This window comes from Myotis lucifugus, unplaced genomic scaffold, assembly GCF_000147115.1.
Source record: "Myotis lucifugus unplaced genomic scaffold, Myoluc2.0 scaffold_1559, whole genome shotgun sequence".
Taxonomy (NCBI): domain Eukaryota; kingdom Metazoa; phylum Chordata; class Mammalia; order Chiroptera; family Vespertilionidae; genus Myotis; species Myotis lucifugus.
The window spans coordinates 28,322-51,377 of record NW_005872607.1 but is presented as its reverse complement, the minus strand read 5'-3'; the positions used below and the strand labels follow the sequence as shown (position 1 = coordinate 51,377).

General features: G+C 46.9%; 1 pseudogene; it reads left to right on the top strand.

The window, feature by feature from the left end:
* The first annotated feature begins 1,070 nt into the window (after positions 1 to 1,070).
* LOC102433657 lies at positions 1,071 to 22,663 on the top strand (annotated as a pseudogene).
* The last annotated feature ends 393 nt before the right edge of the window (positions 22,664 to 23,056 follow it).

The following is a 23,056-nucleotide window of genomic DNA, read 5'->3' as shown; positions in this document are numbered from 1 at the left end:
AATCATTGAGTGGCTACTTCCTGCACACCCCCACTGGGGATCGAGCCCAAAACTGCATGTGCCCTTGACCAGAATCGAACCCAGGATCCTTCAGTCTGCAGGCTGACTCTCTATTCACTGAGCCAAACCAGCTAGGACTGAGTTTTGTTTTTATTTTTTAACATCTTTTAAAATTTAAGTCAAGAGAGCTGTTCCCAAAGATCACTTAGCCTTTAAGACAAAAGATATGGATGGACGCCTTATGTGGTAACATGTGACTTTTGTGAACATGTTTACTCTGGGGGATGGGGCTTAGGCAGCTGTTGCCACAGTGGAGAAATATTTCTAATTTTTTTTTTAGCCGGAAACCTCGAATCCCCTTCACCCCTTCACCCACAAAAGACTCAAAGATTCCCAACACACATGAGCAAAAGACTCTACCTTCAATCTCTTTGCAAATGATGACAACTAGGCAGGCCGCTTTCTACTCCTGACAGAGACTTTCTTCCGCAAAGAGAAGATAAGGCTACTGAGGGAGTTAGACAAACCTGCTGGGCTGTAGTTTACACCCACGGGGAGATTTATTTCCCAGTTTTGTGTATGTTTTTTAGTCAAGTGGGGGTGAGACAGAGGATGGCTTAAAGTTTAAGTGGTTCTCATACAGTTCCTCATGTTGTGGTGACCCCCAACCATAAAATTATTTTTGTTGCTACTTCATAACTGTAATTTTGCTACTGTTATGAATCATAATGTAAATATCTGATATGCAGGATGTGTTTTCATTGTTCGCGACCCACAGGTTGAGAACCGCTGCAAAGTTTAGAAGCTTATGAAAATGTTTTTGTTTCTTGGAAATCAGGGGAAATGATTTCTTGCCTTTATACCAATGCCCTTGTATAAAATATGACTTTTAACATTTTTATGGAGGCAGGAGCCCTCAAAGGGGGCCTTTAACTTACAGACAAGTCATCATTTGTCCGTGGGTGTGTTTGGCTGCCAGGAACCCCTCCAGGGCTGTAGAGATGAGTATCTACGGGGCCAGCAGGGGAAGTGGGTCTGCTCTAAACCCAGATTGCCCCCCATCTGCACAGGTGACCTGGATGAGGAGATCATTCCGGAAGAAGACATCATTTCCAGAAGCCAGTTCCCTGAGAGTTGGCTGTGGAACATCGAGGAGTTAAAGGATCCAGAGAAAAATGGGTAAGGCTGAGGCACCCCTCATTCCAACCCACCCCCAGGCACTTCCTAACAACACTCAGGACCAGAACATTTAATTTGCATGCACCCCAACCTCCTCTGTTTTCTGGAATCATAGTGGAACTCCACAACCCAACCTAGAAAAACCTCCACGTGCCCACACCCACACCTCCAACCTGCCCTTGGGGCCCCTCATTACCTGCTCTCCCCTCCACCACATCTTCTCCTAAGGCCCCCATTTCTCCTCCTAGAATCTCCTCCAAGACCATAAAGGTGTTTCTGAGAGACTCCATCACCACCTGGGAGATCATGGCTGTGAGCTTGTCCGACAGGAAAGGTGAGGTGGTGGCTTCGCAGGCCCCAGGGCCTCGGGCATTTTCTGCTTCTCATCCGTCCCAAAGCTCCTCTGCTTCTTGGTGGCTGACACTCTACCCCCTGGTTACTGGGTGGGGCGGGTGCATCAGAGTCCAGATCGTGGGTGCCAGTGCTTTTTATTTTTTAAATTGATTTTATTTTTAGAGCAGTTTTAATTTCACAGCAAAATTGAGCAGAAAGGCCCTGCAGAGTTTTGCTTGTTGTTTGAAGCGTCGTCCTGCACACCAAAAGGTGGCGGGTCAACTCCTGGCCAGGGCACAAGCCCAGGTTTCAGGCTTGATACCCAGTAGGGGGCGTACAGGAGGTAGCTGATCAATGATTATCTCTCATCATTGATGCTTCTAGCTCTCTGTCCCTCACACTTCCTCTCTGAAATCAATAAAAAAATATATTTTAAAAATTTGAGCAAAAAATACAGAGATTTCCTATATACCCTCTGCCACTCCCAACCAAATGAACAGCGGCCCCCACTGTCAACATCCCCCACCAGATGGGTGCATTTGTTATAATTAATTGTGAAGACCCCAAGTTCATAGCTGACAGTAGGAATTCACTCTTGGTGTTGTACATTCTATGGGTTTGGCCTAATGTTCCATGACATGAGTCCACCATTGCAGTATCGTACAGAATAATTCGCAACCACAAAAACTTTTAAGGAGGTGCTGTCGGCATGATAGTGGGTAAAGTGATTAAGAAAGAGGAGGAAGCAGGATGAAATGGGGATTGAAACATCGGTGGTCAGATTGTGAAGCGTGAGAAAAAGGTTATCTGTCCCCGGTCACCCACAGCTGGAGTGAGACCCGAGGAGCTCTAGCGAAATGGGGATGGTTTACAGCAGGGCCGGGAGGGGTGAGGGAAGGAAGGCCCCGACTTCTAGTGCAAAATGTAAGTGGGTGCCAAAAAGTAATATCCCACTGCAGTAGTTTTTAAAGTAAAAGTGAGTACAAAATAATCTATGGTGAACAAAATATCCCAATTTTAAACAGAGACCAGAGCCAGGGCAGGTTCTATGTATAATTTAAAAGTTAAATTTTTCAAAAAATATTAAAACATTAAAAGGCAGGTGTATTAAAACTCATAATATTAAATGTAAATATTTTATTTATACCACAGCCAGAATTTATTATATTGTATTCTCACTTTGTTTAGTTATAACAAATAATAAATTAAATTTTATTATCATTTTTCTTTTCTAACTTCAAGATTTTAAAACTCTGCTTCTTTGCTTATCCCATTTTTAATTGAAGGAATTTAAAATTTCTGCCAATTTCTCTTATTAAGAAAAATATCTTGCCGAAACCGGTTTGGCTCAGTGGATAGAACGTCGGCCTGCGGACTGAAGGGTCCCGGGTTTGATTCTGGTCAAGGGCATGTACCTGGGTTGCTGGCACATCCCCAGTAGGAGATGTGCAGGAGGCAGCTGATCGATGTTTCTAACTATCTCTCTCCCTTCCTCTCTCTGTAAAAAATCAATAAAATATATTTTTTAAAAAAAGAAAACTATCTTTTTATTGATTTGAGATAGAGAGGAAGGGAGAGGGAGGGAGGGAGGGAGGGAGGGAGGGAGAGAGGGAGGGAGGGAGGGAGGGAGGGAGAGAGAGAGAGAGAGAGAGAGAGCGAGAGAGACATCCCTGAGAGAAAAACATGGATTGGCCACCTCCTGCACGCCTCCTACTGGGGATGGAGCTCAAAACCTGGGCATTTACACAGGGCACATAGTTTCCTTGTGCCTGGGACTCCAGTATGACTCAGCAGGAGCCACTGTATGGCCTTAATGAAGCTACTCAACCTCTCTGTGCTCCTCCATAAAATGGACAGGATAGAAATAGCATGTACTCTAAGCATTGTTGGGAGGATTGTTATGAGTTAATACATGTAAAGCCCTTATAATAGTGCCTTTACAAAAAGGAAGGAAGGAAGGAAGGAAGGAAGGAAGGAAGGAAGGAAGGAAGGAAGGAAGGAAGGAAAAGATGTAATGTGGGCTGGTGTGTTATTTTATATTTCTGGTAGTCCCATGAAAAAGGAGTATGATGAAACTGATTTAAGGAATACATTTTATTTCACCCAAATATATCCAAAATATTATCATTCCCACATTTTATGAAAGCTTGCAAAACCACTATCATACTAATAATAATGTTAAAACAATAAATTCAGCCGTAACCGGTTTGGCTCAGTGGATAGAGTGTCGGCCTGCGGACTGAATGGTCCCAGGTTCGATTCTGGTCAAGGGCATGTACCTTGGTTGCGGGCACATCCCCAGTAGGGGGTGTGCAGGAGGTAGCTGATCAATGTTTCTCTCTCATCGATGTTTCTAACTCTCTATCCCTCTTCCTTCCTCTCTGTAAAAAAAAAATCAATAAAATATAAATAAATAAATAAATTCATTACTATTTAAGTAAAGCAGATTTTTTTTTTTAAAAAAATATGTTTTTATTGATTTCAGAGAGAGGAAGGGAGAGGGAGAGTTAGAAACATCCATGAATGAGAATCATCAATTGGCTGCCTCCTGCACTCCCCACACTGGGGATTGAGCTGGCAACCTGGGCATGTGCCCTTCCACGGAATCGAACCCGGGACACTTCAGTCCATGGGACAACGCTCTATCCACTGAGCCAAATCGACTAGGGCTCATGGGAAACATTTTGATCTCTATTTTAGGATTCATAAAATTTGCAGTTGAAAAAGCAGATTGACATATTCAAGTTGTTCCAAACATACTTTTAAAAGTTTTCCAATCACTAAATCAATCATCATTTTTTATTGTTATGTTTTTAAGATTTTAAATCAATTTTTAGTGAGAGAGGAAAGAAGACGGAGGGAGGAAGGGAGGGAGGGAAGGAGCGAAGGAGAGAGAGAGAGAAAGAGAGAGAGAGAGAGAGAGAGAGAGAGAGAGAGAGAGAGGAAGCTGGATGTGAGAGTGAAACATCGATTAGCAGCCTCCCGCAGTCCCCCACGGGCATGGAAGCCCACAAATGGGCTTGTGTGCTGACCAGAATTGAACGGGCAACCTTTTGGTGCACAGGACGATGCCCAACCAACTGAGCCACACTGGCCAGGGCCACCCACCATTTTTTTCAAAAATGTATCTTCATTGTTGAAAGTCTTACAGATGTCCCTTTTGTTTGTTTGTCTTTGCCCCATTGACCCCCTCCACCCTGTACCTGCCCCTTCCAGGCCTTTACCACTCTATTGTCTGTGTCCATGGGCATCTCAAAGAATTCTTTATTGTTGAAAGTATGACATTTGTCCCTTTTTCCCCGTTGTCCTCTCCCATCCTGCCCCCATGGCATTTTTAAAATCGGGATATAATTTACATACCATAAAAGTCACCCCGGGTCAGTATATGATTTCAGTATATTCACAAGCACTAGTTTGAAAGTTGAAATCTGAGTTAACTAAAATGAAATAAAAGTAGAAATCCAGTTCCCCTTCGAGCTAGCCACCTTTCCAGTCCCCAGTGACCACATGGGGCTTGGGGCTCCCATTTTGGGGAGCACAGATGAACCCTTCAGTGAGGCTGACTCACTTTCCTCCTCCACCTCTATGTCTGAGTAAAATTCAAAAGACATTGCTAAATCCTGGCAACTCCCAGCTACCACTATCATTTGTAATTCATCACCATCAACATTCTCTAGTCTATGGGCTTCTACTAAAACCAGCTGAGCTCAGGACAGCTCCCGTGTCAGGGATAAGCCTCGAGAGGCAGGAACTTGGAGCTGAACTTGGACCCTATCCACCCTGCCCATCCCCTACCCCTGACACTCATGTTCTGTTTCCCTGAGCAGGGATCTGTGTGGCTGACCCCTATGAGGTGACGGTGGTGCAAGATTTCTTCATCGACCTGCGGCTGCCTTACTCTGTGGTTCGTAACGAACAGGTGGAGATCCGAGCCGTCCTCTACAACTACCGGGAAGAAGATACGCTCACGGTGGGTCCTTGGAGCAGGAGAGGCACGAGGGGAGACCTGGAGAGGGGCCCATGGCGCATGCCCCTGACCTGATACTCTCTCCCTGGCAGGTGAGAGTAGAAATGCTCTACAATCCAGCCTTCTGCAGCTTGGCCACTGCCAAGAAGCGTCACCTGCAGACTGTAACCATCCCTCCCAAGTCCTCGCTGGACATGCCTTATGTCATTGTGCCCCTGAAGGTCGGCTTGCAGGAGGTAGAGGTCAAGGCCACTGTCTATCGGTACTTCATCACCGACGGTGTAAGGAAGACCCTGAAGGTCGTGGTGAGTCCTTGGGGCACCTGCTGCCTCTTGTCCTTCAGGAGGGACTCTTGCTCTCCTTGTGCTGTCAACTCAGTTTGGAGCCCCAGGCTCTGAGACACTAGTGCTGCCCGTGTTCAGCTTAGGAAAGTCAGGAGTCCCAGCAGTGTGACAGCAGGGCCATGTGAGGCAGGGCAGACATTGTTCTGCGCATAAAATTCTAAGGGGGTGCCCAAACCTCAGCAGTAAAGATAAAAAATGGTTTTCCTTAAAATATAGTTCAATAATAAATATGATATTTTGTAACACATTTCAGTATAAGAGTTTTGTTTTGAATTAGAAATTTTGGGGAAACATATTTCACAGACCAAATTTTATAAAGCAATAATATATGATATAGGAAAGTTCTCCTTTTGAAAATGTATGGCCTTTATTGATTTCAGAGAGAGGAAGGGAGAGGGAGAAAGAGAGAAACATCAATGATGAGATCATTGATTGGCTGCTTCCTGCATGCCCCCTACTGGGGATCCAGCCTGCAACACAGCCATGCTTCCTAACCTGGAATGGAACGCTGACCTCCTGCTTCATGTGTCAGCACTGAAACACTGAGTCACACCGACCAGGCAGCAAAGTTCTGTTTTTACCAGTGAATTCAAATTTTTTAAAATTCTATGAGTTTATTGAGCCAAACTGACTAACATGTGTTGGGAAACAAGATCTCAAATGTTCCATTACCTGTGATTTTTGGCCTTAAAATATACATTAACAGTTACATTATTACTTTTTCCCACAGTTTGGAACAGTTTCAAATATAGTAAGAGATAGAATCATCAGTAAAAGGCTTTTGTCATTTTTTTTTCTTGTGAATATTTTTATCACTATGTTTTTATTGTTTAAAGTATTACATATGGTTCCTTTTCCCCAATTCACCCACCACCACCAGAACCACCACACCCGCCCCCCAGGACAAGCCCCCACCGCCCCAGTGTCCATGTCCATTGGTTATGCTAATATGCACATGTAGATGTACCACCTTTTTTTAATCCACTCATCTGCTGATGGGCACTTGGGCTGTTTCCAAATCTTAGCTATTCTAACTTGTGCTGCTATGCACATAGGGTTGCATATGTCCTTTCTGATTGGTGTTTCTCTTGGCATATATTCCCAGAAGTGGGATTACTGGGTTTAATGTGAGTTCCATTTTTAATTTTTTGAGGAATCTCTTTTTGTCATTTTTTAAATATTTTAGAGTAAAACAAGTTCATAAGCAGATCACTAATATTTTATTTATTTATTTATATAATTTTAAAATAAAATACTTTGATAACAGTTATGAGGCTCATACTCCAGTTCTGTTCTACAAGCTGTGTGACTCTGAGCAAGTTACTTCAGCTCTCTGTTCTTCAGTTTCCCCATCTTTATAAGTTTGTGTTTTGTTTTGTTTTAAGACTTTTTTATTGACTTTGAGAGAGAGCAAAGGAGAGGAGGAGAGGGAGAAACATCAATGTGAGAGTGATATACACATCGGATGCTTCCTGCATGCCCTCTACCTGGGATCAAGCCTGGAACCTGGGCATGTGCCCTGACCTGGAATCAAACCAGCAACCTTTCTGCCCAACCAACTGAGCCACACCGGCCAGGGCCCGTTTCCCCATCTTGAAAATGGGAATGATAATAGCAGTACCCTAAATGAGCTAGCCTGAATAAAGAAACCTTCTAGGCATATAGATTTCAAAAGGCTTTGTTGTATTATTGTTCTTAAATAAATAATGATGTTATTTTATCATATAATAGTATGAGGTAGATGTTTGTATTGCCTCCTCCCTATAAGGAAGGAAGCTGAGACAGAGAGAGGTTAAGTAACTGGCTCCCAGTCACACAGCTAAGACTGGCAGATGCCATCTAGGCTACGGTAATCCCCAGAATAGTGCCCTGAGGCTCTGTTTGTCCTTTTATTCACCCAACTCCCCCTTCCCTCAATACTGTCCAGCCTGAAGGAATCAGAGTGAATAAAACTGTGGCTGTTCACACACTGGATCCACAACTCCTGGGCCAGAGTGAGTCAGCGCAGGAGTGGGGGTGAGGCCTGGGTGGTGTGCAGGGCCTGGTGAAAGGAGGCTGGTGCCAAGGGTGTCTCCATTTCAACCGACAGACGGTGTGCAGTGAGTGGAGGTCGAGGCTGCAGACCTCAGTGACCAAGTCCCTGACACAGAGTCAGAAACCAGGATCTTCCTGCAGGGTGAGATGGCCTTGGTCAAACCCCATGGGGCCCAGGAAGGTGTGGGAGCCATGACCCCCGAAGAGGGCACCCAGTTCCATCACTTGCGGGAATATTGAACCATGATGCCTCCCTCCTTCTCATGTGCTAGAACAGCCTCTCCTTGATGTGCTCACAGAAGGCTCCAGGCAGTACTTAGCTTCTGCTGCTAAAGAAGCTTCAATGAGAAGTGATAGAGTTTAAGAACAGAAATTCTGGAATGAATTGCCCAGGATGGAGGACTGGGAGGAAGAGGCACAGGAAGGAGCTAGCAAAGCCCCTTGCAACCTCTGAGCTCTTATGCTTGGGACAGAGACTCTTGGTTTCCTGATCTGTGATGAAGGCAAATAGTGGTACCTGTTTCGAGGGCTGTTGGGAAAATTAAATGAGATGCTATATAGTATTTTCTTAGAAGGGAGCTTGGCAAACGGCATTAAGCATGATAGACGTATTCATGACCATTGTTCCTGGAATTATTTTACCACTGGTGGCACATGAGGACCCAGGGACGACCCCCCTTGTCCCGTTCAGTCACATGCCTCCAGCCGCCAGCTGTTCCTGACTCCCTGACTCTTTGGCCCTGGCTGGTTGGAGCCTGGGAAGGCTGGGGGCAGCCCCGACCCTCTTCAGCCCACAGTAGGTTTTACTGCTTGAACGCCATCCTTCCTCCTGACTGCAGGGACCCCAGTGGCCCAGATGGCAGAGGAGGCCATTGATGGGCAGCGGCTGAAACACCTCATTGTGACCCCTTCGGGCTGTGGAGAGCAGAACATGATCTACATGACGCCCACTGTCATCGCGGTGCACTACCTGGACCACACTGAGCAGTGGGACAAGTTTGGCCTTGACAAGCGGCAGGAGGCCCTGGATCTCATCAAGAAGGGTATGTCCCCTTCCCCTATTGGAGGCCCCCACACTGAGGCCCCTCTCTGTGCTCTTTCCTCCTCTGAGGCCCCACCCCCTCTTGAGGCCCCGCCCCTTCTCTGAGACCTCCTGCTCTCCCCTCTTTGAGACCCTAGTCCCTCTGAGTTCCTTCTTTCAATGAACCCCTTTAAGAGTCCTTCTCTCTCCGAACCACCTCTCCTCTAAGAAGCCCTTACCCCTCCTCACTCTTTCCTGAACCTATTCAGAGTCCCTCCACCTTATAAGCTTCCCTCCCCTCCAGACATGCCTCCTGGTCCTGAGACCCCTCTCTCCTCTCTGAACCTCACCTTCCCTCTTCACAGAATCCTTGTTTCTCTCTAAGCCTCTCTCCTTCCTGGCATACCCACACCAGCCACTGCCTCCACTCAGCCCTCGCTCCCCCAGTGACACTTCTCTCTTCCTTGCAGGGTACACGCAGCAACTCGCCTTCAGACAACCCAACAAGGCCTTTGCAGCCTTCCTGCATATGAAGTCCAGCACCTGGTGAGCCTGCCCATCCTTGGCCCTGCACCCCGTGAGCAGGACCTGGGCCCCGGCCTCGGGTACTCTAGGCTGGCCTCCCCCACACAGCCCTGTGCCTCTGGGGCCCTCCACCTTCAGAGTCAAGGTGCCCACTAGCTGAGTGACCTACCGTCACTAAGCACTGTCTACAAGCAACATTGGGTCCTGAGACCTGGCCTGGAAAACTGGGCTCACCTGAGCAGGCCCTGCCCCTCTCTGCTCCTTGCTTGGCTGGGATGGCAGTCTCTGGATCCCAGAGCCAATTGGCTCATGCTCTGTGCCCACCCCCAGGCTGACAGCCTACGTGGTCAAGGTCTTCTTTCTGGCCGCCAACCTCATCGCAATCGACTCCGAAGTCATCTGTGGGGCTGTCAAGTGGCTGATCCTGGAGAAGCAGAGGCCTGATGGAGTCTTCCAGGAGGATGGGCCTGTGGGACACCAAGAAATGATTGTAAGAGGCCGCATTCAGGGCAGCCTGGGAGAGAGGAGTGCCTGAGTGCCCCCGCATGGACAGGAGACAGGCTCCGTCTGCCATTTGCCCAATTCCCAGTGTGGGATGGACAGAGAAATAAAGGAGCCACGATGGTCACTTCTCCTTTGCAAAAACCAGAGACCTCAGGGTCCAGTGCAAAATGAAACTTCCCTAGCCCCCCATTGCTTTCATTAAATCTGAGAATCCTTAGAATTTGTGGTTCTCAAACTCTGGTCTCCAGGCCAAAAGCGCCAGCATCAGCTGCAAGTTTGTTAGAAATGGACCTTCTTGGGCTGGATCCACATGCTCTAATCAGAAACTTTGGGGGTGGGGCCTAGGAATCAGGGTTTTAATAAGCCCCCGACTCCAGGTAATGCTGACGTGTGCTCAAGTGAGCAAACCACGGCTTCAGCCTGTGCTTTCGGGCTTCCAGCCTCACAGCCTTCCCTCTCCACACTCCATCTGTACCGCCTGGAGCCTTGCTCCCGGGAACAGGGCCTTTGCACATGATGTTCCCACTGCCTGGCACGTTACCACTGCCCTCTTTGACAGTTGAGTCCTACCCACTGTTCAGATTGTGGCTCCATCTGTCATCCCTTGGGGACGCCTTTCCAACTGCTCTGACCAAGACACACCCCCGCTATCCATTCTCACCGCCACATCCACTTCTGCGCAGCTCTCATCAGTTTGTAACGATAGATCTGTGATGAGCATATTGGCTCATGCCTGTCTCCCCTATGATATAGGGAGCTCCATGAAGGCTGGAGCCATCCTACCCACAACACCAGCAACATTTACAGAATGAGTGAGTGAATGAATGGATACTAGAGTATGGCCCTCCTGTGAGACACTAGGGAGAGACCCACTCCTGCCCTGCCCTGCTGATCCTACAGGGGGGTGGTTGGCATGAGGGGCACATGGGTGACCCCATCCTTACTCCCTCCTCCACACCCTAGGGTGGCTTGAATGATGCTGAGGAGAAAGATGTGTCCCTCACAGCCTTCGTTCTCATCGCGCTGCAGGAGGCTAAAGATATTTGCGAGGGACAGGTCAATGTAAGTGTGCCCTGCCCTGCCCTCCTCCGCACCCTCCCCCACTGCCCCCCACACACACCCAGGCACAGCCATCGTGCTGCAGGAGGCTAAAGATACTTGCGAGGGACAGGTCAACGTAAGTGTGCCCTGACCTCCTTTGAGCCCCCCCATTCTCCCCCTCACTCTGCCCCACGCAGGCACAGCCATTGTGGATGTTCTGTAATTGCGGCATCTGCTTTGTCCTGCGGTTTTGAGAGTGGGTTGTTTGACCTTTAGTTTTCCAAGTGGGGAACTCCAGGATCCCAACTTCACCAGCTGATCTCCCTCCTCAGGACCCCAGAAAAGAGAGGAAGGAGAGGAAGGCTGTTATCTTTAAGGTCAAGGAGAACCCAGGCCCTTCTGGTTCAAACTTGCAGATTTGAAAGAAATTATGGTTAGAAAAGAGATGGCTCTAGGGCTGTGGGGTCAGACAGATCTAAATTTAGATCATAACTCACAGGCACTTGCCCTTCCTGGGCTGCAGTGTTTTCATCTGTAAAATAAGTATAATAATTTTTGTATTTTTTAGGTCTCTCTAAGTTGTTCTAGATGTAACACACGTGTGAGCTACATTATGCAAAAACACAGGGTGGGGCAAAAGTAGGTTTACAGTTGAGTATGGGTAACACAGAGTTTATTGTTGTCTTATTATTTATTAATTATTGTATTATGTACAAACAAATATAAACATACTTTTGCCCCACCCTGTAGATGGGGGAATTATTTTAAGAATATAAGGATTTATCAAGTGCAAGGATGAAAGGAACCTTAGGGGCTCAACCAGGATGCTTTGTTCCTCTTTCCTGTGTCCTTCATGCCCTTTTTGCCCAATAATTCAGTTTTCCTGCCACCCAGCCTACCTGGCAGAACAGAATTGCCTTCCTTGGGGAAGTTCCTAGCCCAAGGCTAGATCTTCCAAATTCTTAGGAAAGGATTCTGATTGGCTCAACCTGGGTTAGGTGATCACTTCTGGATCAATGAGCTGAGACCAGGAAGTAGGTCTTCCTGGGCAAATATGACTGTTCCACTGTGGCCATGTAAATGACAGGAAGGAGAAGGTCCTACAAAAGTCAAGGGTGGATATAGGAGAGACAGAGGGCAGGCAAAAGGATTAGTTTCTACTACAACGTAGTGACATTTTCTACTACAACACAGCACCCTTATAACGGAGTATGGCATAGGCTGTGGAACTAGACTGCTGGGGTTCAAATAAAGAGCTTGATGGAATTACCTTCATAAAATCAATGGTTAGTATTCCAGGAATATTGCAAGTTGATTGTTGAACGCAATTATTATTAAATATTAAAGTATATAAACTTACCTTTAAATAAATTAGACTAAACAACACACATAAAAACAAAGGTAGTAGCCCTGGCCAGGTAGCTCAGTTAGTTGGAGCATCATCCCGTTATGCCAAGATGCAGTTCGATCTCCAGTTGGGGCACATACCAGAAACAGCCAATGAATGTATAGATAGGTGGAACAATAAACTGATCCCTCTTTCTCTCCCGGCCCCTCTCTCTCCCTAAAAATCAATTAAGAAAAACAACAACAAAGGTAGTAAACCCTCAAAACTCATCACTTCTTAATTATTTCACTACCTTTTATCATTATCCATGATCTTGAGGTTATTTAAGTCTGTCATACCTGTACGGTGGAAATACTTTATAATCTCTTCCCAATTCTACAGTCAGTGACTCCATGCTGGTAGGTTGAAATCAGCCATGGTTGTATTTACACTATAAAAATCACTACAAAGCATATCTGCCTCTGCACCTCATCTCATGGGTCTCAGTGTTCTCCTCTGTGCAGTAGGGATGATAATGAAAATAAAACCTACCTCATAGGATTTTGAGATCAAATGAGTGGATATGTGACTAGCACATAGGAAGTGTTAGCTACAATGATGATGATGATTCGATAATAGGTAGACTCAGTGGTGTGTTAACCCTGGGTGCCTATTTGGGGCATCTCTTTCCCACGCTGTGTTAATGTATGTCACACTGGTAGCTTGAAATTGGAATGGTGGGAGTATTTACACCACAGTCATTGCCAAACAATAAACGAGCTACCCTAACCCCCACCTCCTGCACTGACTAGACAACTGGTTATTAAGTATTTACTAGCACACCATTGGTATACAAACTGCAGCAGGAGCACGATAGGTACTCAGTAACAGAGCAGTGCACAGTGGCTAAACTGTCTGGGGAACCCTTAAAAATAGACAGATCCAAGAAAAAGATGTACCAAGGCCAGAAACCTTATGATTAGGAAGTGGTGACTATATGATCCTTGTCAGCTCTCTGGGGCAGCAGTGCCCACCTGACCAGAGTACCCAATCTTTTTCTCATAGAACTTTGGGGGCAGCATCAATAAGTCTGGAGACTTCCTTCAAGCACACTATAAGAACTTGAAGAGACCATATGCTGTGGCTATTGCTGGCTATGCCCTGGCCCAGTTGGGCAAGCTGGAGGGCCCTCTCCTCGACACATTTCTGAAGGCAGCCACAGGTGAGAGGCAGCCTGGCGGGGTAAGGAGACATACATGGCTAGGGGGTGAGGGTGGCCATCTTAAGCCGGGCTGCATGGCTCCAAGCTGAGCTGGGAAGAGTGGGTCTGGGTGTGAAAAGTCCTCATTGTAAGCATGACACAAAAGGTCCATTGCATGGTTCAACAAGTATTTGTTGAGTACTTGCTATGACACAGGAGCAAGGACATGGGCTCTGACATCAGACAGATTCAAGTTCAAAATCATATCACCCTCTGCCACATTCTCACAGTGTGATCTTGTACAATCCACTTAACCTCTATGGACATTGTGTATAAAATGATACCGATATCACAAGATTAGTGTGAAGATTAAATGAGTGATGAGTGTAGGAGAAGGTCTAGCACATAGTAAGAGATCTATTACTGATGTCATTGCCTTTAGTATTATTAATAACATTACCATTATTTCAAGGGTTATTAGGATTAGATAAGAGAATGACATAGGAATTTTAGCACAATAAGTAGCACATCGGGAGCACTTAATCACTGGTTCAAGTGATGACACCTTATCAGGTTTATACTCACCTCTGTAACATATCCGAATGTATACTGAAGTAGTTTAACACAGGGAAGTTGGTTTCTTGCTGTGTAACAGCACAGGGTGGGTGTCCGAAGTTGGTGGACAGCTCTCCTCTATACAGTGATGCAGGGATCCAGGCTCTATCTTCTCATGGTTCTGCCACCTCGGGGCCTCAGAATCCCTTCTATTAAATCAGAAGGGGAAACAGTCAGGAAGAGTGTGCAAGGGAGGTAGACCAGCCATGGAAGGGGCTCCGTCAATTGTTTTGCACTTTCCATTAGACAGAGCTCAGTTATGTGGCCATACCCACCTGCAAAGGCCTCTGGGAAATGTAGTCCCACTCTGTGAGCAGGAAGAGGAGGGAATGGTTCTTGGTGACAGTCTCTGTCATGAGTACTTTCTTAGGCACTTGGGACATCACAATGAATATGGCACAGCCCCTGCCATCATGGCCTCACGATCCAGTTGAGGAAAGAAATGAGTTAATAGATTCCTGTAGAGCATCATTGTGCTGGGACAAGAGAAGCACAGGATGCTTTAAGAGACAGAAAGAAAGGGTTTCACTCTGTCTTGGGTGCCATTGAAGCCAAATTGTGCCGAATGGTTAAGAATTATCCTGGGGTACGTGGAGAAAAAGTGCTCCAAGAAGGGACAACAGAACAAGCAAAGGCTCAGAGGTGAGAATGAGCATGGCAAACTTAGGGAATCTGCTCCCATAGATCAAAGGGGCTGCGGTTCAGAATTTAAACGGAAGAGTAAAGGTTGATGAGGGAAGAGAGTAAGGCAGGAACCAGCAGACTGAAAGCCACAAATGTGGGCCAGGACACCTGAACACCTAGGTCTAGTACAAGTCTGTTTCTGAGCTTTCTCTGAACCACCTCCAGCCTGGACAGAGCAGTGAGCATGGGGGCTGGTGTTCTCTCTTGTAGATAAGAACCACTGGAAGGAGCCTGAGCAAAGGCTCCACACTATAGAGGCCACATCCTATGCCCTGTTGGCTCTGCTGCTGCTCAAAGACTTTGACTCTGTACCTCCTGTTGTGCGCTGGCTCAAGGAGCAGAGATTCTATGGAGATGGCTATGGCTCCACCCAGGCAAGTGGTCCCACATCCCCCAGGCAAATGCATCCTTACCTCCTCCAGCCTGGCTGCCTCCCAAATAAGATGCTGAGACCAAGAGAGGCAGTTGATTGGAATGAAGTTGAAATATCAGGTTTTGGTTTTTGTTGCAAATCTGTCTATGGATTCTACACTAAATTCTGGATGCCTCAAGCTGCATTTTGAGACTCCCTTTCCCTCCTGGTGTCCAGATCATGTTCTCAAGGCCCAGGTTCAGGGGTGAACCTCTCTCTGATGGGTTCTAGACCATGTTTCTAGTTCCAAGAGGCGTCCCATCTTACTTTGTTTCACTGTTGGGTTCTAGGCCAATTCTCAATTATTATAGGGAATCATCAAGTCCATCTCTCCCTCTGGAGGGTTCTAGACCATGCACTCAGTTCCACGAGGCTCCCAGTGTTACCTTGTCTTACTGTGGATTCTAGATCATGGTCTCAGTTTTCTAGAGTCTTATCAAAGCCTGCTCTCTTCCAGCTGGGTTTTAGACCATGGTTGCAGCAGCCTCAAGTCTAAAAAGCTCAGGCTTCAGTTTGATCCCCTTTCTCTCTGGTGGCATTCTCAGATATTTAATAAATCTTCATCCAAGAATATGTTTATTGATTTGAGAGAGAGAGGAAGGGAGAGAGAGAAAAAAAACACACACATTGATGTGAGAAACATCAATGGATTACTTCCCATATGTGTCTTGACCGGGGATGGAATCTGCAACCTTTTGATGCATGAGCCAATGATCCAACTAACTGAGCCACCGGGCCAGGGCTCAGTGTGATTTTTGGATTCTACATTATATGCTTAGTTGTCCCCAGGTTCCAATTTTATTATTTATTCACAAATGGGCTCTAGATACATTCTCGGTGTCTGTGAACCCTGTGTTAGTCTCTCTTCTCTGGATGGGTCTAGACCACATTCTCGGTGTTGCTAGACCTTCAGTCATTTTGGTTTTGTTGTTGTTTGTAGCAGCTGTTGCCATGTTTTTATTGTATTTACTTTAAAAAATATTTTTATTGTTGATAGTATTACACATATCTGCCCCCCCCGTTTCCCTTCTCCTCCCAGCCCCTACCCACCCACCCCCAAGTCTTCACTACCTTATTCCAAGTGTCCATGGGCTAGGCATATTAGACCTTCAGTCTTATGCCAGCTCTTTCTCATGTATCTAGACATGCTCAGTGTCTCCACACTCTGGTGTAAGCCTCGGTCCCTTGGAGAATTCTAGGAGATGTCCTCAGTGTTTAATGACTCCCCATCTTACCCTTGTGCCCTCTGGTCCCTTCTAGGTCACAGTCTTAGTGTCACCAAGCACTAGACTGAGCCTCTCTCACTGAGAGAGTTCTAGAACATGTCCTCAGTACATAACACCCCCCATTCTTATTCTCACCCCCTCTGGTGCATTTTAGGCCACAGTCTCAGTAGCCCAGCTCTAAGCTGAAACTTTTCATCCCCCAGCAGGTTCTGACTGCTTTCTCAGTCTCTCACATCACCCTCTTCTTCTCTCATGGGTTCTAGGCCACTTTCATGGTGTTCCAAGCCTTGGCCCAATACCAGAGGGATGTCCCTGACCATGAGGATCTGAATCTGGATGTGTCCATTGACCTGCCCAGCCTCAGCTCTGCGGTCATGCACCACATCCTCTGGGAATCCGCTAGCCTCCTGCGATCAGAAACGGTACAGCTGCTTGGCCAAACCCTCCTCGCTCTCATCCTCCAACCAGTCAGAGTCTGCAGGAGGCAGGAGGGAGGGCAGGTGACCATTGCAGCCAGGGGAAGGCTTGGCTCCCAACACCTTCTCTTCTCTCCCCACTCCCTGCAGACCAAGGAAAATGAGAATTTCACAGTAACAGCTAAAGGGAAAGGACAAGGCACCTTGTGGGTAAGGACCGGAGCCCACACCTGCTTTGCTCATCACTTCTCTCAGCCCCTCTGGCCCAGAGGGACCATCTCCTTCCAAAGTCAAGTTTGCTGACACCTCATCTCCCCTCCCATCTCCCTAGGTGGTGACAATGTACCAGGCCAAGATCAAAGGTGGAACCTCTTGCAATAAGTTCAGTCTCAAGGTTAACCTGCGACCAGCCCCTGAAGGTAGAAGAAATAAAGACCCTATCTGTCACTCTTCCCCCACTGCCATTCTAGTGTCTGCCCTGCTCCTGAATCAGGACCCAGCCCTCCATCCTTCTGTCTTCTATGTTTCTAGTGAAGAAGCCTCAGGACGCCAAGAGCACCATGTTACTCAACATCTGTACCAGGTAAGAGATGGGTCACTGGGGTTCATCTCACTCATCCCTCTGTCTCTAGCAAGACTTCCTGTAAATAATATCCGAGGTACCTACTAGCCTCTGGGAATGTGCTGCGTGCTTAGTACTGTGCTGAGCACCCTCCAGAAGGTAGACAGCACAGCATGGTGGTGTGAGACTACCCGTGACCACATAAGCTGAGACTGTGAAAAGTGATGTTGATAATCAACAAGGAGGATTACAACTGTTACAGGAATTTTCCATTATTCTTATTTTTAAATTTTTATTTCTTTCAGAGAGGAAAGGAGAGGGGGAGACAGATAGAAACATCAATGATGAGAATCATTGATTGGCTGCCTCCTGTACTCCCCCTACTGGGGATAGAGCCCTCAACCAGGGCGTGTGCCCTGACCAGGAATTGAACCGTAACCTCCTGGTTGAGCCACACTGGCCGGGCTTACAATATTATTTTTTTTATCACAACATTGAAAACTCTCATATTTCCAGTTATAAAAGTATAGAGTAATGAAAAGTATAGTTAAGACGAGTATTTTTTTTTTTTTTTAGTGCACTGTAATTTAAAACGTCAGAACATTGTGCCCTAGCTGGTTTGGCACAGTGGATAGACCTTTGGCCTGCTGACTAAAGGGTCCCGGCTTCAATTCAGACCAAGGGCACATGCCTTGGTTGCAGGCTCAATCCCCCCAGTAGAGGGGGGTGCAGGAGGCAACCAATCAATTATTCACTCTCATCATTGATGTTTCTATCATTCTATATCTCTCACTTTCATTCTGAAATCAGTTAAAAAGTAACATGTCATAACATTGAGATTGAAGTTGGTTTTGATTTTTTTTGTGAAGCACTCAGCCCAAAGCCCTGTGGTTTGAATAGTGGCTCTAATCTTCTCTGTAGCACAGTGGTTCTCAAACTTCCTGATGACACAACCCTTTAGTACAGTTCCTAATGTTCAGGTGACCCCCAAACATAAAATTATTTTTGTTGCTACTTCATAACTGTAATTTTGCTACTGTTAATTGTACTGTAAATACTTGATATGCAGAATGTATTTTCATTGTTACAAATTGAATATAATTGAAGCATAGTGATTAATCACAAAAAAATATGTAATTATAAATGTGTTTTCCGATGGTCTTAGGTGACCCCTGTGAAAGGGTCGTTTGACCCCCAAAGGGATCTCGACCTACAGGTTGAGAACCGCTGCTGTAGCACTTATGATATGGAGCAAGCATCTGTTCTATGACACTGTGAAGTGTCATGTTCCTTCTAAGTTTAGGTCAACTTCCCACATGTAATCCTCTGAGCTTTCGATGTCACGAGGTATTTAAGAGTTCCTTCACCGGGAAGTGTTCTGCCAGTGTCACCTCCTCAGGGACATCATTTTTGGCCACAACAACTTTCTTCATTTATGTTGATGGCCTTGCCTTCACCAAGTGCCTCTGCCCCCATGATGGTCTCTCCAAGGGCAGCAGGTCCACATTCCGCCATCTGCTGTTTCTTCTCTGGCTCCATTTAGGTGCTGCTGAAATTTCACTCCCAGTGTTACCACTCTCATTTCTGTGCTGTGCTTTCATCTTTACTGGCGATTCCCTTTCAATGATCCATTTTGGTAAAATCTCACATGTTTTGTTTTTTTACTGAGAGAGAAGGAAGTAACACAACCACACACATGGTTTGAATGACGGGTGCTCCGTGACCCATCAGTGACAGACTTTGAAATAAATGACGTGATTGGTCATTGATTGTAATGCTCACTTGTTTACATAGTGATTGGTGGACTGAAGAGCTCGCAACAATTTGTCCTTAAGACGTTTGCTCAATAATATATTGTGGTACTGGAATTAGACCATGTTGCTGAGGGACTGGTGTTATTGAACTAGACCGTGATAATGGAATCATGCAAAATGAGACCTGCCTGTACTCTTGTCTTCATTTTCTAGAAGAACTGAGGTTCGAAGAGGTGAAGTGACACATCCAATGTCACATAGAGCTGGGATGTGAACCCATGTAGTTGGGCTTCAGAGGCTGAGCAGTTAGTCGCCTTAACCATTACACCTTTCCTTTATTCCCCTTGGGGAGTGTTTCCTAAGATCTGACATCCTCTGTGCTGCTGTGTGGGAACCAGAAGACTCACTCACTGATCAGACCCCCTTGTCCAGGCACTGACCCCTAGGGCTAACCCTCTCTCCCTGCCCCATCCAGGTACCTGGGAGACCAGGATGCCACTATGTCCATCCTGGATATATCCATGATGACTGGCTTTGCACCCGACATTGATGAACTCAAGAAGGTGTGAAAATCCTGGGCTCAGGGACTAGGATTAGTGGTAAGGAGCCTGGGGCCTGGCAGAGGCTGAGGGAAGGAAGGGATTTTCACAAGCTCTTCCCTTCTCCAGCTGGCCAGTGGCACTGACAGTTACATCTCAAAGTTCGAGTTGGACAACAAGACCTTCTCCAACAAGAACACCCTCATCATCTACCTGGACAAGGTGAGGCTTCCATTGGGACCTTGACCCATATGTGGCTGGCCTTTTCCTTCTCTGTTGGTGTTTGTCTTAGAGTCCTCTGCTTGATCCATTCCTTCTAGAAAAAAAGAGGATTGATAGTGCATGAGATGGGTTTTAAATTTTTTTTATTTTCATTTTTGTACTTTTAATTTTTTAAGGAATCCCAACCCTACAGAGATATTATTAGAGAAGTATAAAAAGTTTCATATACCCTTTAGCCAGATTCATTAATTGTTAGCAATTTCCTCCAAGTATACATGTCTATCACATATACATACACGTCTGACTTCCTTCCTTCCTTCCTTTTTTTCTTTCTCATTTATTTTCCCAGATTTATTGAGATATAATTGGCATATAACATTGGGTAAGTTTAAGGTATACAATGCAATGATTGGATATATGTATATTGGAAAATGATGACCACAGTAAGGTTAGTTAGCACATGTACAACCTCATAGTTTTAACGTGTGTGTGTGGTGATAACTTTTAAGATTTACTATATTAGCAGCTTTCAAATATGCAGTGCAGTATTGATAACCATGGGATGTTTTTAGGGGCACAGATAGCAATCCGTTGGCTAAAATTCAATTTCATGGTCACACCAAATGGAAAGGGAGGCTGAGAAGTGTAATCTGGCCATGAGCCTTGGAGAAAAAGAAAATAGATTTGTTGACCTGCTCATTAATCTTTGTCACTTCTCACCCACCCATCCTCTCCACGCAGATCCCTCTTGGTCCCCTGTTTCTCCTTATGCTGGACTCCCCCACACTGACTCACCTCCTTCTTTTCCCAGATTTCACACGGTCAAGAGGACTGTGTATCCTTCAAAGTTCACCAGTTCTTTAATGTGGGGCTCACCCAGCCGGGGGCAGTCAAGGTGTACTCCTATTACAACCCGGGTAAGCAGTCAACCTCGGGCTGGGTCTGAGGGTCCCAAAGTTCTATAAGATGGGGGTCCCAGGGCTTGGTGATTGGGGACCTGGGAGTCCCAGGGTTCAGGACCTAGCATCTCCAGGTTTGAGGGACTGGAGTTGGGAACTGAGCCCACAGGCATGGTCTTGGGTGGAGGCCTTAGCTCTCTGATGCCTCCCACTCCCTCTGCCCACAGATGAGACTTGTACCCAATTCTACCACCCGGAGAAGGAAGATGGAATGCTGAGCAAAATCTGCCACAATGAAATATGCCGCTGTGCTGAGGGTGGGTGCACAGAAGCGAGGAAGTGGCAGGCCACGCCCACTTAATACCCCACCCCCCTCACACACACACACCTTCCATGGCAGTGATGCCAGGGGCCCCCAAAGCCCACACCCAAGGGACACCAAGAGGGATGGGCCTAGGGATGACCACACCCATAGGTGGCGGGCCCTGGGTGAGAAGTGGAGCTTAGATCATGTCCCCTGCCCACCCACCCCGCAGAGAGCTGCTTCATGCACCAATCAGATGACCAGGTCACCCCAGATGACCGGCTGGACAAGGCCTGTGAGCCGGGAGTGGACTATGGTAAGGAAGGGTGGGGAGACACACGTGCATGTGTGATTGTGTGTGAGTGATGGCATGTGTGGCTGTGTGGGTGAGACTATGTGATGGCAGGTGTGGTCATGGTTGTGTGTGTGACTGGCCACAGGTCCATGTGTTTCAGGCTATGGTTGTGGGTGACTAGTGTGTGTGTTATTAGAGGCCATGCTTGATGGGGAACCATGGTTATGACTGGGCTGGGTATGTGCAAGAGTGTGAACAAAGGTGTTTGTGAGTAGATGTGGTTGTGTGTGTCTGTGAGAGTGTGGTTGTAAACAGCCATGATTGTGTGAGATGGTGACAGTGGATAGGCATAGCTGTCCCTGTATATACCATGAGTTGTGAGTGGCTATAATTGTGTGCATGGCTGTAGGTGACTATGTGTGAGATGGTGTTGTGAGTGACTGTGACCATATGAGGCTGTGTGTAAGAGATGGTGGTTGCAGGTGACAGTGGACAGGAGTAACTGTCCTTGTGTATGGGATGAGTTGTGGGCGGCTGTAACTGTGCACATGGCTGTGGGTGACTATGTGAGATGGTGGTCGTGTGACCCTGTGTGGCTGCATGTGGCTGCTTGGGAAGCCATGTGCCGAGGTGCCCTTACAGGTAGGCTGCCCTGCCATGAAGCCTGCCCATGACCCATGCTGGTCCTTCCCCCCCCACCCACACCATCCCACCCTGCAGTGTACAAGACCAGCCTGCTCAGGAGGGAGCTGTCCGATGATTATGACGAGTACATAATGGTCCTCAAGCAGATCATCAAATCAGGTCAGCCCTGGGCTGCCTTCTGTCTTTCCGCCTTCCCCTCCCTTCTCCTGCCTCCTCCACCCCAGCTCAGCGTCGTTCTCTCCCCTCCAGGCACAGACGAGGTGCAGCCTGAACAGGAGCGCAGGTTCATCAGCCCCGTCAAGTGCAGAGCAGCCCTGAAGTTGCAGGAGGGGAAACACTACCTCATATGGGGCCCCTCCTCAGACCTGTGGGGAGAGAAATCCAAGTGAGTGCCCACCCTGCACATGTGTGTGCTCGCCCCACCCACCATTCCAGGACCCCTCCTGACCTGCCGTGTGTCCCTCCTCCCCAGCATCAAGTACATCATCGGGAAGGACACCTGGGTAGAGCTGTGGCCTGAAGCAGACGAATGCCAAGACGATGAGAACAAGAAGCTGTGCAGGGACCTGGCCAGCTTCAGAGAGAATATGATCGTGTTTGGTTGTCCCAACTGAGCCCCCCTCAAGAACCCCCCCAATAAAGCTTCTGTTGTATTCCATGTGATCTCCCAAAGTCTGGATGTCTTTGTGAGATGGAAAGCAACAGCTCTGTTCAGTAGCTGCCTCACCTGCATCTCAGCTCAGTTCTTACTTGAAATCCCCAAGAATCTCATTTGCATTCTCTCCTGTGCACTTATGCCCTCACCATCCTCACCTGCAGCTCACTGCCCCCTCACCTGAGTTCTCATCTACTTGCTTTCTGGCCTTCTTACTGCATCCTCACATGAATTTTTCCCACATTCTCATGTGAATCTTTACCTCCTCTCTTACCTGCATCCTCAACTACATCCACCTGCATTTTTTTGCATCCTCACCTGGCCCCCCCACCTACATGTCTGTCCGTAAACT